The sequence below is a fragment of the Mytilus californianus genome, unplaced genomic scaffold, assembly GCF_021869535.1.
Source record: "Mytilus californianus isolate M0D057914Y unplaced genomic scaffold, xbMytCali1.0.p SCAF_18, whole genome shotgun sequence".
Taxonomy (NCBI): domain Eukaryota; kingdom Metazoa; phylum Mollusca; class Bivalvia; order Mytilida; family Mytilidae; genus Mytilus; species Mytilus californianus.
In genome coordinates, this window is record NW_026262666.1 from 3,090,452 (window position 1) to 3,107,358 (window position 16,907).

The following is a 16,907-nucleotide window of genomic DNA, read 5'->3' on the forward strand; positions in this document are numbered from 1 at the left end:
GAAGCTCTGTCCAAGTTTGGTAAAATTCCAGGATAGTTTATGAATCTAATAAATGTTTATAAAAACTTTAACTGCAGACTGAATGTAATGTTAACTGGAAGAAAACAAAATTTCCTTCTAGATACTAGCATTTGATCATAAACAAGCTTCTGTCCAAGTTTGGTACAAATCCAAAATAGTATAAGAAAGTTATTAAAATTTTAAAAACTTTAACCACAGAGTGAATATGTTGTTTCCTGGCAGAAAATCTAAGTCCATTTAAAAGTAAAATACGAAAAAAATGGATTTATTTTTTTACAAAATTTCCTTCTAGATACTAGCTTTGATCATAAACAAGCTTCTGTCCAAGTTTGGTACAAATCCAAAATAGTATAAGAAAGTTATTAAAATTTTAAAAACTTTAACCACAGAGTGAATGTGTTGTTTCCTGGCAGAAAATCTAAGTCCATTTAAAAGTAAAATAAGGATTTACTTTTTTATAAAATTTACTTCTAGATACCAGAGACATATATTACATGTAATATATGTCTCTGTAGATACTATCTAATGATCATAAACAAGCTTCTGTCCAAGTTTGGTACAAACCCAGGATAGTTTAAGAAAGTTATTAAAATTTTAAAAACTTTAACCACAGAGTGAATGTAATATTTACCGGCAGAAAAACTAAGTCCATTTATAAGTAAAATACGGAAAAAATGGAATTTTATTTTTACAAAATTTACTTCTGGATACTATCTTATGATCATAAACAAGCTTCTGTCCAAGTTTGGTAGAAATCCAGGATAGTTTAAGAAAGTTATTAAAATTTCAAAAACTTTAACCACAGAGTGAATATTTGTGGACGCCGCCGACGACAACGACGACGACGACGACGCCGACGCCGACGGAATGTAGGATCGCTATGTCTCGCTTTTTCGACTAAAGTCGAAGGCTCGACAAAAACCAGACAAGATCAGACAAGTTTTTCTGAAAGCTTACATTTTCTTGCGGGATTTGAATGCTAATCGTTGGTTTCTCTCCCTTTTCATTTTATGACCCCAATAAGAAATGGACGAAAACGAAAGAAGGAATAAAATTTAGCATTATAATGCATTACTGTAAATAAAACATTTCAACTCTATCATTAAATTGATAATGTAGGTAAGTATCTGATGAAATTGCACAATGTACCGCTGATGTAGGGAAAGATCTTGTGCTCCACTATGGTTTTTGCCACTCTACGACTACTAATCTACTTTCACTTCTTCTTTTCCTATAAAAGGGATCCATTTACATGATTTAGGATATTATATAAATTCTAGTGCAAAAAATATTCATTTTTTTTATTTTACTAAAATGTTGAAAAGTGCATTTGTTTGGGTCAATCTGGGACATAATATATTGTAAGTATGCTAGACCCAGGCCCAGGGTCAATAGTAGCAACTGGGATGTTTATTGAAATCGATAAAGTTTGAACAGTTTACAGAAGTAACCGTTTGATAGCAACCTTATATTACGATTTGGTTATAGATTAAACATAGAAAGAACAAGGTATTTGGAGGGTAAATTTTAGTTCGGGTCAAATGTTAAGGGGTGTTGGAAGAGAATTTTTTTTAGATCAATATTAACAATGAGGAAAGTAAGGAACTTTCACACACTCACCCCTTCTGCAATAATGTTTTGAATCATAGAATATATAAGCTGACGAGTATTCTGGTTTAGCATGTTTAGTGTCATTCGTCTCTTAAAAGTCTACAAACTATATACAAAGATGATGGCTATGATTTGACGGTACATGATTGTTAGAAATTGTTTTCACTAATATGGAATTGCATTCTAGTATAACAAAGGACAAGGTTGGTGTCTGTTCGTAAAGATTTGAACAAGATCTAGCTTTTCAAGTATTAATTGTACCATATATATAAGACAAGTCATACTTTATAGGGTACCAAATTGTGCCATTTGGATAAGTCGTAGCTTGTAGGGTACTAAAAAGTTGTACCATTAGGACAAGTCGTAGCTTGTAGGGTACCAAATTGTACCATTAGAACAAGTCATAGCTTGTACATGTTGTATGGTACCAAGTTGTACCATTAGAAAAAGTTTGTTCCTGACCAAGGACAAAATTGCATCAGTGTATATAAATGTATAGTAGATGGTTTTATAGATAATTTAGCTGTTAAAGCAAGAGCAATTGAACATATTTTAGCTCATCAGTCAGGGGTACTACTTAAACAAGTGATTTCAGAATCACTTCCTCAAGTGATTTTGGCTGTGAAATATTAAAAATTTTCACACAGACTTTTTAAAATCACTGAAACAAGTAATTTTAGAAGTTAAAATGTAATCACTTTAATAAGTGTTTATAACATTTTGATTTTTTTATTGGTAAAAAGACAACAATTACATTGAAAAAACAACTATGTACATGCAGAAATTGTCTTTTGCTTGATAAGCCCGACATTTTTACAGTTTTTTTAAAATATGCAAAAACTGGAATAGTTTGTAGATCAGGTCATAACCTTGAAGTAGATCATTCTAACTCTAAAGAAAACCAATCAGGTTACCTGATATTGTTGATCTTTGTCTGATAGTAAGAGTAGTTAATGAATTTTTGATTACAGAAAAATTCCCAAGGGTACTTTTAAAAGCTTTAGCGCACTAACTTACTGCCCAAGCGCACTGGTGAAATTAATATACAAAGAAAAAGGGATAATTGATTTATGTAGGAAAATTATAGAAAAGATTGTGAAAATATGGAAAATCAATGAAATTAGCATTTGAAGATCAAAGAAACACTAAAATCACTTAAATAGGTGATAACTGAATTTATCAAATCACTGAAATAAGTGATGATGAAATCACTTGTTTAAGTAGCACCCCTGACTGCTCATTGACATAATTCGATGGATATTGATCATGTTGATTATTTAGTGAATAATTCATATACTTCATATACTTTGTAAATAGAACATTTTGGATCCAGTATGAAACTGGTAACAAACCTATTCTAGAAAATAGACAGGATTACCCAGTGTACACGTTGCACAACTTTTGGTTAGTGACTTTTCCAGAAAATGATTATGTTGCTAGATTTATCCCTCTGACAATGTCTGAAAAAACAGCATCTTCCAAGGGACAAAACTCCCAAACAATAAGGTATTGAGAAAAGTTGTAAATCAAAACATTTGCAAAAGTTTTTGCCTTTTATGTACCGGTAATCATAATTTGCACTTTGCAGTATTTTCCCTTAATCTCCCAAATTTTATCCCATTTTGGGTCTTATACATGTATCCCAAACAGGTTATTATAACCTATATAAACTATGACATTAAACTAAAAGTTCAACCGTTGGTTAAGGCGAAATTTTTATCATTTAGTGGATAGATTCATAAGTGGGTAACTGACCAGTCCATCAAACAATAAAATGTCACCTTAAAACTGCCACACTAGCATGACTAGTTGTAGTGACCTGGTGTCTATTATAAATTAGTAGAAGGATTTATCATGTTTATAGTGCTAGTCTACCTAGCTGGCATCTGATGTAAAGACTTCTATAATATTTCTCCACATTTCTTTTTAACGATTTGACAAAAGTCCATGCTTGTAATGCATTTTGTATATGAAATTGGCAACTGATATATATGTGATATATTTTGATTTCTAATTTTAAAAGTTGGCTTTTTGTAGGTAGAACATGTATGCAACGTTTCCTTAAATATAACTTTTTTCACTGGACACTTCATCTGTTGATATATAACTGTCACAAAAAATGCTACAGACAAATGACATAGATTGAACAATGGTGCATAGGAAACAATGAAATCAGAAGGTAACAATCTGTACAAAATCAAGACTACTGTGAGAAGGATAGAGTTGGATATACAGAATGCAATATGTGATGAAGAAGATGTTACACGGAATGCTATATATGAAAAATTGGAAGCAGAGATATCTAATGATGGAGATGATTGTAATGATGGGCCCCCACCTAAAATCTCAGATTTCTTAAAATTAATCAATGATCCACTTTGGTATGAATAAGTAATAGAATTTAGTAATTGTATTTTTCCACTCATTTTCCTTGTGTAATGCCATTTAAAAAAAACCAATTTAAGTTAAAAAGGGTAATGTGAAGTTTAATCTATAATTTTTTTCAATAGCATTGTAAAGGATTTAAGAAACAGGTTCACTGAAATTTTTTAGCAGCTTTAAGAGCATGAAGAGTAAAATAGTTTACATGTATACTAATTTATAATATATATAAAACATTTGAGTTGTTCTTGTTCTAATTACCAGCTGACAGTGGACTCCCCTATATTGCATACATGTATACCTGATATTCATAAGAAAATTACAAATCCTTTTCAAAAGCTATTCCCCCTAAAATACTTTTATCTCCATGTTTTTATAAACATTAAAGATCCTTTAACACAAGACATAGGCAAAATCTCTTTGTGCTAACTGTGCTATAATCTGGATAATGCACAGCTTTAACTACCTCAGATATACTGCACACTTTAAATGCACTCTTGCCTTACAATAACAACATAAATAAACACTTTGTAGAAATACATCGTTTGAAATCTGAAATAAAATAAAGTTTGTCAAAGTGTTAGGGATGGTGAAAGGCTCCTTTCTAAAACTGAACTTTTTTTTATAATTTTTGTACAATGTTAATCCTAAATCAATCCCAAAAATAAGTAAAACTACATGTAACTAATTATATTTGTAATTTCTGATAAAATTGATAAAAGTAATAGAAACTGTAAAGAATAAAGATTTTATATTGACTAGTTTTTTTGCTGAACAGAATTTATCACGAATTTTTAAATGCAAATGACCTGTTAATTAGGGTTTATTTTGGTACTGATTCTAATGTGGATCATATTTAAAATATGTATCTAAACAGGAAAAAATAAATAAACTTATCTATCGACTTTCTTCAGATGCAGTATGATTTCAAATGTTACCAACGAATATAGTTGAAAAACAGGGGAAATAAATAATTAAAAATATTAAGTTTTTTTTCTGTTTTTCACTCAATATATTAAGCTCGAAATCGTCCCATATCCAAATATAAGTTGTGAATAAATTTATTAGAAAAAAACAAAAATCTACAATTAAAACTAAATTCTCAAATGACGTGACCATTACAGTAAGGAGAAAGCATGAAAATGAAAAAAAGTTTCTAATTTAAAAGTTACCAAACTTTTTCTACTTAAAGGCTTATTTTTCTTTCTAAATACAAGATAACTTCCCAAGGAGAAGTGGACTCACTCAGATGTTGTCAGCAAAAAATATTATGTAAATGCTTGAAAAAAAATCTCTCTAAAACGTTCATATAAATTGATGATGTCATGTGTTAAAAACAGTTATTGATAAATCAAATGGGTATACTAGTGTGTTTATGATACTGCACAACTGGGTGACCCGTTGTCCTGAACTAGGGTCACCTAGGCTGTGCAGTATAACTAACATATATACTAACTTGAAGGTTCAATAACTATTACTTATCAGTGACCTGGGTGACGGGATATGTGAGGTACAAAATTCATATATTTTTGTGGATAACAATTTTCATGAGGAAAAATTTTATTTCGTAGAGATTTTGTTAAGAGGTTTTGCTCAAGTCTCCATACAAGCCTATAGAAAATGTATTCTTCGTTGAACATATACCTAGGAAATCCACGAAAACTGGTATCTCACCTACAGTAATGAATTCACAGTACTACACAAACTGTCAAAGGTCTTTTGGTTGATTGATAAACATAGACATATTGAATGTGTTAATATTTATGTCTTTATATTACAGTAAAAAAATTGCAAAATCATATTCTACATGTGGAGATGAAATGTTTCAATGCTTTTCTAAACAGACCCTGGAAACTTTTCGTAACTTACGTGCAATTGGTGATGAATGGGATAGACGCTATGATTTTTTGGAATTTTTATTTATAAATGTAGCTGAGTCTGCAAAGTTCACAGATTTATTCAATATTGCATTAAGGTGAGCTAAAAATCTTATGTAGATAAATGATTCTCGCAAAGATTAATTTTTATTATACGCCCGTTTACGGGACGTATTATGGTATACCGTTGTCCGTCTATCTGCCGTCCGTCCGTCGTCAACATGTCAGACATTAACTCAAAAACGCTTTAACCAATTTGCATAAAACTTTGGTGAATTGTTTATATCTATTGACGTGAGCTCCCTTTCGTTTTTTTATAAATTTCAGATTTAAGTTCCGAGTTATGAGATTTTTTAATCATTAAAAAAAGGGGGATTTTTCCAATTTTCGGACAATAACTCCAAAATGCTTTCACCAATTTGCAAGAAATTTTGGTGAATTGTTTATATCTATTGACATGAGCTCCCTTTCTATTTTCATAAATTTTAGATTTTACGTTTCTGAGTTATGGGGTTTTATTCATTAAAAAAAGGGGCAGTTTACAGTTTTCGGACAATAACTCCAAAAGGCGTTTAGCAGTTCTCATGAAACTTTGGTGAATTGTTTATATCTATTGATGTAAGCTCCCTTTCGAAATTATATAGATTTTAGATATTACGTTTCCGAGTTATGGTGTTTTATTCATTAAAAAAGGGGGGATTTTCCAGTTTTCGGACTATTTCCTAAAAAATGCTTCAGCAGTTCTCATGAAACTTTGGTGAATTGTTTAAATCTATTGACAAAAGCTCCCTTTCGATTTTCATAAATTTCTGATATGACATTGAGAAGTGATTGAACTTTATTCTTTAAAAATGTGACGGGCGTATCATGCGCTCATGGCACAGCTGTTTATCACATCTGTGTTCCTCAAATCAAATTGTGAAATTAAATAACTCTTTGGGCACAGATAGACCAAAGTACAAATGTAAGCTGTTTTAATATTGATATTACTTCGTTTCTTTTCTGGTTCTTATCTTCATTTTTCTTTTGTTTAATTGTAAGAATTTCTTTGTCATGTGTGTACATGTAATTGACATGATCAAGAAGCATGATATTGATTCTGTGCAACACCTTCATGTACTGTAAATTCAGTGGTTTTTGTGTTGTTTTTATTGCAAAAAATTGCAATGGGACAGGATTAGAAATAGAATAAAAATTCACATTTAGAATTTTGATGGCATAATTTTTTAGTTCCCTACCGACGAAGTCGAAGGGGACTTTAGGTTTGCACTCCGTCCGTCTGTTTGTCTGTCTGTCCATCTGTCAGTCCGGCAAATCAGTTTTCCACACTTTTTTTCTTCTTGCTTGAAGATATTGATTTGATATTTGGTATATTGTTTTATCATGACAAGTTTGAATTTTGTTCCGGTCTGAGGATTTTGTGCAGAGTTTTGGTCCTTGGACTTAGAAAATTCACTCATATAATCAGTTTTTCCCTACTTTTTTTCGTAATGCTTGAAGATATTCATTTATATAGTTTACACCATGAAAAGTTATAGATCAAGTTAGCATATTGCTCCAGTACAATTAATTTTTTAACCGGTAGGGGACTATGTATTGCCATGCCATACTCTCAGAATGCTTGTTATTCATCATTTTCAGAAATTGCAATAACTAATTGTGCATTTTCGTCCATTGTTTAGTAAATATGATGATAAATGCATGCAAAATTATTGAATATATAGTAATTGTGATTTCATAGTAAAAAGTAAAATAACAAAAACTCTGACAATGTCTGAACTCTTAAGGAAAATTCAAAACGGAAAGTCCTTTATCAAATGACAAAATCAAAAGCTCAAACACATCAAACTAATGGAAAACAACTGCCAAATTCCTGACTTGGTACAGGCATTTCATTATGTAGAAAATGGTGGATTAAACCTGGTTTTATAGCTAGCTAAACCTCTCACTTGTATGACAATCGCGTCAAATTCCATTATATTGACAACAATGTGTTAGCAAAACAAACAGGCATAATAAGTAAAAATGTCAAAAATAGGGATACAGCAGTCAACATTGTGTTTAAATCTTAATACAAAAAAAAAACAGCTATTTCAACAAGGAGTAGCACTGAACTTTTTCAAATATGAAACAACTAAGGAGGATTTTGAAGATAAGAGTGATAATTTGTTGAATATGTCTTCAGATTTTAACTATTTTTAATAATTTTCAGATTGTTTAAAGATGGTATAACCTGGAGACGTCTTTGTCTTTTTTTGGATATTGTCAGAACGGTAGCAATAAGATATTTAGTAGTTTATTTACGTAGGAGTATGAATATGCTACTTCCAGATGCAGAAGGGTTTATACGGAGGTTTGAAATAAATAGAATATGGAATACAAGAAATGTAATTTGAAATATTAATTATCCATGTTATCATAAACTTGCTTAAATCTTAGTACTGAAGATGCGGGAATTATATTTTAATTAGTTTTTGGTCAGGTTGCAAGACATTTAAATCTGTCTTTATAGTCTGATGGTCAGATTGAACAAGTGTACTTGTTTTGGGTATTGCACTTTTCCAGTTATTAAATTTTCAAAATGTTTCTGTATACATTGCTTTTAAATTGGATATGTTTAGGAAGTGATCTAGGGGAGGAGGTGCACTTACTATATATCATTTATATTGATGAGCCACTGGAATTGGTCTATATTCCCAGCTTCATGATATGTGATAAGGTCGAGAAATTAAGATAAAACATTTGACAAGGTTGCTGATTAAATCACAGGTATCTGAAACTAATCAGATGTTGATTTGTATTTTACAAATGTGGTTAAAACCACAGTATTTAATGCCTCAGATAATTGTCAAAACTATTTATCTCTCCATGAAATAGGCTTAACATGTCAAAAAATATATGATGGGGATGTATTTTTGTTATTTGAAATATATGAAAAGGGTGGGTACAGGATGTCTCAGCACCTCAACCCTACCACAAAAGGATTTAAATGGCCACCCAGAGGGAGTAATCAACCTGTAAAAAAGAAAAAAATGCATCATCAATTTCATGCATTTGAAGCACTTTTCCAGATTTACCTTCATTAGGAACGCTCAAAGCCTAATATTTGAAAGCCAAGGATGTATAAGAATGGAAACAGTTGAAGAGCTATATGACCAAAACAGACCTAAATCATCACAACCAACAAATGACATTAGAAAAAATACTATTTGTTTTTTTACGCCAAATGTGATGCTGTCCAATATTTTTGGGGAGAACATTGGAGTGGGGTACAGATGGATGTGTATGATAGTTCAGGTTTACTTGTCATTAGGTAATGATTGAAGTTTTTCAACATATTGTGACTTTGGGTGATCGGAAAGGGGAAAACATTCATTTTTTATGACATTATTAAACTGTTTGCATCTAGAAATTAATATTGATAATTCAGCAATTTTCGGAATGAATGATGTAGCGGATATGAAATGCAGAACCCCATCCTCTCAAAAGGATAATAGCATTATATTGTAATGAACTGAAGATTTTTTTTTTAAAATTGGAAAATAGTATAATAATATGGGATAAAATTGTGGCATGAAATGGTTATTGTGGTTTATGGGATTGTAATTCTAAGTGGTTGGTAAGTTATTTTAATTAGAATTGTGAATTTGTGGTTAGAATTGTTCTGAAAGTGATATTGTAAGTTCTTTATACTTTAATAATAATTATTATCAACACATGGTAAAAAATGAAAACAACACATTATAAATTCAATGCGTCCGAAGCGCTTTTCAGGAATGCTCAAAGCCAAATATTTGAAAGCCAAGGATGTATAAGAACCGAAACAGTGAGGACTATTCCATTAAAATGTATGTGGGAGGGTAGGAAGGGAAGTCTAATTATTGAATGAGGGTCATGGGTCTTTTTTCAGTATGCGTCTATTACCATTATGCAAAATTATCTAAAAAATGGTTCTTGGTTGTAGGGATATTTTGAAAGTCCCTTCCTACCCTCCTACATAGATTTTAATGGAATAGCCCTGACAGTGCTCGCACTACTTCAGAATCATAGGGAGAAGTGACTTCTCTTTTTGAAAAAAAAACTGAAAGGGAGAAGTGGTGAGACTCAAAAGACTCCAAGAGTTGACTCAGGTATAGAGATATTTTAGTAACTTGTATCAATATTCAAACACCAAAAAATTATTAATTAATTTGATAAAATGTTTCCTACCAATTCCAGCTTAAACTAAATTTCTTTATGAAGGATTTTAAAAACTTAATTAATATCGTCCATTAATGAATTAATAAATCAAAATCTTGGTGTACTTGCCAACTTGGATATGCTGATTCTAACCGTGTATTTAGATTTTAGATATTGGACCATAATAGGTAAAGTCCAATTTCAAATTTTTCAGTTCTTTGACGACATTCATTTTGTGTCAGAAACCCATGCTATTTCAAATATTTCATCACAATCCAAATTCAGAGCTGTATCAAGCTTGAATGTAGTGTCCATACTTGCCCCAACTGTTCAGGGTTTGACATCTGCAGTCGTATCAAGCTGTGCCCTGCAGAGCATATTATTTAAGAATGGACTTATGGGACGAACTGAAGTATCATTAAAAGATATTCCTTGTAAAACAGAGTAGATTGATTCCACTAAAATTAATTCTGTTACTTATATGTTTTGCTTATATTATAGAGAAATTGGAGAAATAACAGTCCTTCAAAGTATGCATACATAGCTGTCCCTGCTATAGCAATGGCTGGGACTGCATTTTACTTCTGCTGGAAATCATAAACAGGTAAAAACAAAAAGGCACCAAACATTTATCTTTTTTTGGGGGTCAATTAAATTATATAAAGGTTAATTTTATTGTTAGATTATAATCATTGTATACTTATAATCGTAAAAAATATTTGCATTTTTCTTTTTGATAAATATTTTCTTTTGGTATGTTTTTATACGACCGCAAAAAAATTTTTGCGTCGTATAATGCTATGATGTCATCTGTGTCGTCGTCGTCTGAAGACACATTTGGTTTCCGGACAATAACTCAAGTTTAAGTGAATGGATCTCTATGAATTTTTACCAGAAGGTTCAATACCACAAATGGAAGGTTGGGATTGATTTTTTGGGTGATGGTACCAACAGTTTAGGAATAAGGGGCCAAAAACAAGCATTTTTGTAGTTTCAGGACAACCATTTGTGTGTAAGTGTATGGATCTCTCTGAAATTTTACCACAAGGTTCCATTTCACAGTATTGCACAATAGCACAGTATTGTGCAATATCACAGTATTGTGCAATAGCAAGAAATCTTCTATTGCACAATAGCTCAGTATTGTGCAATAGCAAGAAATCATCAACTGCACAGTATTGCGCAATAGCAAGAAAACTTCAATTGCACAGTATTACGCAATAGTAAAAAATCTTCAATTGCACAGTATTGCACAACAACACAGTATTGCACAATAGCAAGAAATCTTCAATTGCACAGTATTGCGCAATAGCAAGAAATCTTCAATTGAAAACAAATACAAATGTTTTAACCAATTTGTTTGATATTAATTAAGTCTTTAACTTTTGGGGGTTCCAGCCTTGTATAATATTTTTGGATATTGGGCCCCATTTTTAAATTGGTCTACATTGAGTTCAAAAGGGTCCAAAATTTAACTTTGTTTGATTTCATCAAAAACTGAATTATTGCGGCTGTATGATTTGCTGAATCTTTGATCTTTGTGCATTTGATTTTTATTTTGGGCCCTGTTTTCAAATAAGTTCATATTAAGGTTTGAAGTGTCCAAATTTTGGACCCTTCAAACCGTAATATGGACTCCAAAATTAAACTTTGTTTGATTTCAACTAAAATTAAATTATTGGTGTTTTTTTATATGCTGAATCTAACTATGTTGTTAAATTTTGGACCATTCTAGGTAAATTTAATGTCCCATTTCAAATTTTTAAGATCATTGACCACATTTATTTTGTGTCAGAAACCTATATTATATCAAAAATTTGATCACAATCCAAATTCAGACAGTATCAAGCTTGAATTTTGTGTCCAAACTTGCCCAAACTATTCATGGTTTGACCTCTGTGGTCGTATCAGGCTGTGCTCAGTGAAGCATTTTAAAAAAAATTCAAGTCAATGATATTTGGCATGCAGTTATATAAGCATTGGCATATCTCATTTCCATGGAGAATATTTGGTCTCGACCCTGCAGTATGGTCTATTGACTGAAACTTTTGCTTAGTTTAGAAATTACATGTATTAGTTTGTGATTAGGTCTGTTCAAGAGGAACCATTAGTGGTAGGTCAATTTTAATTGGTATGCAATTGTATAAGCATTAGCACATCTCATTTCCATGGATAATATTTGGTCCCGCCCCCTCAGTCATGGTCTATTGACTTTGAAACTTTTGCTTAGTTTACATGTATTAGTTTGTGATTAAATCATTTTAAGATGAACTGCTAATGTTCAGTCAATGATATTTGGTATGCAAATTTATTGGCATTTGCAAGTCTTGTTTCCATGGAGATTATATAGCCCACCCCCTCATCATGGTTCATTGACTTTGAAACTTTTACATAGTTTACAAGTTAATGTTTGTGTTTAGGTTTGTTTAAAGGAAACAACTTATGATAAGTCAATGGTATTTGGTATGCAGTTGTATTAGCATTGGCACATCTCATTCCATGGAGATTGTTTAGCCATGTATCTAGCTTCAGTCATGGTTCATCGACTTTGAATATTTGCATTACTTACATGTTAAAGTATTGATATTTTAATTTCAACATTTGCATTACCAAAAGTACAAAAAGGCGAGACATATCTCTGTGTTAACAGTTTATTAAAAAATTTCTCCCAACAAAAGAGAAATGATCGATGACTTACACCTTTATTCTTCCATATTTGTAAGTAAAAAAGTGGGTATTAAGAATTAAGAAAGAGTTTACCCAAAGGTATAGAATTAAGGAAATGCGGTTTGAATGCTAATGAGATAGGTGGTTACTGATAATCCTGGAGGGGAAAATATTAGAGTTTCGTCAGACTACCACTATATCCTTAAGAATCAACAGATTAAGAAAATCACTAAAAGTAAATATAAAATGACTCAAAAGAAGGACATTGTTTTAACATAATGAAAAGTAAAATAGCAAAAAATACCGAACTCTAAGGAAAATTCAGAAAGGAAAGTCCTTTAACACAAGGCAAAATCAAAAGCTCTAACACATCAAACGAATGGAAAACAACTATCATATTCCTGACTAAGTACAGGCATTTCCTTATGTAGAAAATGGTGGATTAAACCTGGTTTTATAGCTAGCTAGCAACCCAAGACTAACAATTAATCAGAAAGATATTCACTTTCTAGTTCTTTATTTTTGGCCCAGGAGGGGAATTTAATTGTCTCATTGGGAGTCATATTTAATCTCCTAGTTTGAATATCATAGATTGATTGAATGATTATTGTTTTCTTTACATCCAGTGGCAAATATTTCTGTGCATATTCCGGACCAGAACAAATAATGCAATTTGTATAGGTTTTGCAAAGTGGGTAGACTGCAATGATTTGCAAGATTTTCGACTGTGACTGGAAAATTCGGTTATTGCAAAGTATTCTTTAACATGCAGAGAATGTGGCAACTCTCCCTAGATGAGGCATCAGATTGATCATTCCCATTCCTCTAAATGTGGTTATGTATTCAAACATTCTGCTTAGCCATAGAGACACGTAAGCAGTAACAAACAGACAAATTAATCTAATACAGAAAGAGTAGGCAATACAAACCTATAGTGATATCAGGTCTATATAAAAATAAGGAGATGAGGTATGATTGCCAATGAGACAACTATCCACCCAAGTTAAAATAAAGTGGATGTAAGCAATTATAGGCAACCATATGGCCTTCAACAATGAGAAAAACCCATACTGTATAGTCGGCTATAAATGGCCCGGACATGAAAAATATCAAACAATTCAATTGTGAAAACTAACGGCCTAATTTATAACAAAACAATTAACGAAACACAAATATGACAGACATGAACCAACTACAACCACTGAATCTACAGGCTCCTGACTGGGGACAGGCAAATAAAGAATGTGGCTGGGTTAAACATGTTTATATGCACTCAACCCTCCCCTAACTTGGGACAGTGGTGTTACAGCACAACATAAGAACAAACTATAAAAATCAGTTGAAAAAGGCTTAACTCATCAGATCGATTTTAAGTCAAGTTCAGGCTCCAGCAACAGGAATGCTTTTCTTTAACAAATCACAATATATTTCTGGTTGGTGTTTACATGTTAGCATGTCATTGTATTTATGTGCTAGTCTTGGTTTATTTGATTGGTGTGATAAAGCCCTTTCATGATTAAGTGATGTATTTCATAAGTTTTTTCAATCAAAATTTATTTAGATGGTCTGTACTTTTCTAATAATTTTCAACCTTTACTTTTCTTTGAAAACTAAATATCTGGTCCTTTTCTAATTTCATTCTTTGTACACATATAGGTCAAAAGTGTTCACCAATATCTGAAATTCCCCTATTATTTCATATAAAAACACATTTTTTGATAAAAATTCTACTGAATATATTTCTTGTTCAAATTGAATGATTTTTTTTTCATTTGTAGTTGCATAGGCTCTTTATGTGTCATGGATTTACATTTTTCAATTAAATATTTTTCTGAATGTTATAATATATATTTCAGGAATCTATTAAACAGCCAAGACACCTTATATGGTTTGTAGTTCTTACTGAATCTAATAATATTTGTATGGAGAATATATATACATGTAGGTAATTGTTGAGAATCACAAATGGACAAATTTGATTTATACAGACCAAAGGATAATATGTCAACCTTGGAAGTAACTGAATAATACATATGGAATGCTATAAAGAAAAAAAGAAAGAAAAAAAAAACTCGCCAAAATAAAATCTGGCAGATTAAATGCTGCATACAAAATTGCTACAAACTTAAGGATTGTAATCAATATCAGAATGCCAAGTATTAATATTGGTCAAAGGTGCATTCAGTCTTCAAAAAAAAATTATAATTTTATTTATATTTTGTATTTTGATTCCTCTAATTTTTTCTCTATTTTCACATTTCCCTACCGATTGTGAAAAAAATTGTTCTCCTCACTAGTGAAATATCTGTTCTTGGCAAATGATTGGTCGAAATTTAATTATGACATCAAATTTTCTTGGTTTCTTCTAAATTTTCTATTGTGACATCATGCCTGATGACGTCACATATAAAGAACACAACTTTCTGCAAATCTGCAAATCTTTGAAAAGGAAGGATAAAAATCATTAGAGAAACAGATTCCACCACTACAACTCTTGTATTACGATATTTCTCCACTCTCAATGTTAAATTTTAATTGTTTTAAAAGCTCGGCCAGCCTTGCACTTTAATATTAAATATTAACTGTCTTGATTGGAGAAATATTGTAACACACTTGTTGCAGTGGTGGATCGATATTTATATAATTTAGATGAAAACATGCTATCATAAATTTGTTATTCAAAACTTGTGTACACAGATTTTAATTTGCTATTTTTAATATCATTCCCTGTATTGAATTTATTTCAAAGGTATTAGTTTACTTGATGTTAGTGATAATTCTTTTTTATTGTTATGCATTGATTACAGTGGCGGATCCAGGGTTTTCAAAAAGGGGGAGTGGCCAACTGCAAAAAAATCAGAAAAAAATGTTAAAATTTTTTTTAGCCACGTTTATCCATCGCATTTTACAATTGGAAGATTGATTTTGGTGGGCAATACATCAAGATTTATTGTACACTGTTATGTTTCACATGTCTAGGCAGCAAAATAACAAACTGTGATAATTAAATTGAAAATATAATTGTAAGTTTTATTATATTTTGATATCATTTTGTACTCAATATATTATTTTTACACTTGTCATATCTTGCAATAATTATAGTTTTACTTAAAAATGGTTTTACCTGTTGTTTTCAGATCATGTTCAGGGTCTACTTTTTATGCCTTACTGGATTATTTTGCTCCCAATATGAATACATGGAGATGTGGGGTAAACATAAACAGCTGACTATGTGGTATGGGCTTTGCTCATTGTTGAAGGCCGTACTGTGACCTATAGTTGTTAATTTCTGTGTCATTTAGTCTCTTGTGAAGAGTTGTCTCATTGGCAATCATATCACATCTTTTTGTCGAGCCTTCGACTTTAGTCGAAAAAGCGAGACATAGCGATCCTACATTCCGTCGGCGTCGGCGGCGGCGGCGTCCACAAATATTCACTCTGTGGTTAAAGTTTTTGAAATTTTAATAACTTTCTTAAACTATCCTTGATTTCTACCAAACTTGGACAGAAGCTTGTTTATGATCATAAGATAGTATCCAGAAGTAAATTTTGTTAAAATAAAATTCCATTTTTTCCGTATTTTACTTATAAATGGACTTAGTTTTTCTGCCGGGAAATATTACATTCACTCTGTGGTTAAAGTTTTTAAAATTTTAATAACTTTCTTAAACTATCCTGGGTTTGTACATAACATGGACAGAAGCTTGTTTATGATCATAAGATAGTATCTAGAAGTAAATTTTGTAAAAAAATAAATCCATTTTTTCCTTATTTTACTTTTAAATGGACTTAGATTTTCTGCCAGGAAGCAACACATTCACTCTGCGGTTAAAGTTTTTAAAATTTTAATAACTTTCTTATACTATTTTGGATTTGTACCAAACTTGGACAGAAGCTTGTTTATGATCAAATGCTAGTATCTAGAAGGAAATTTTGTTTTCTTCCAGTTAACATTACATTCAGTCTGCAGTTAAAAGTTTTTAAACATTTATTAGATTCATAAACTATCCTGGATTTTTACCAAACTTGGACAGAAGCTTCTTACAATCAAAAGATAGTATCAAGAGGAATATTTTTATTGATTGACTTCCTCATTTTTGTTGATCCTGCGATTAACAGAAAAAGTAGGCGAGACACTGGGTTCCGCAGAACCCTTACGAATTTTTTATA

General features: G+C 31.4%; 1 long non-coding RNA gene across 2 annotated transcripts; it reads left to right on the plus strand.

Annotated features, from left to right (window-relative positions):
* The first annotated feature begins 1,027 nt into the window (after positions 1-1,027).
* On the plus strand, positions 1,028-15,873 carry LOC127726581 (uncharacterized). Of its 2 annotated transcripts, none has more exons than XR_007993594.1 (6): positions 1,028-1,140; positions 3,656-4,013; positions 5,795-5,989; positions 8,104-8,278; positions 10,572-10,674; positions 14,594-15,873. It is a non-coding gene; the product is annotated as an uncharacterized LOC127726581 (long non-coding RNA). The 2 variants fall into 2 exon arrangements; XR_007993593.1 differs by having other exon boundaries at positions 3,670-4,013.
* The last annotated feature ends 1,034 nt before the right edge of the window (positions 15,874-16,907 follow it).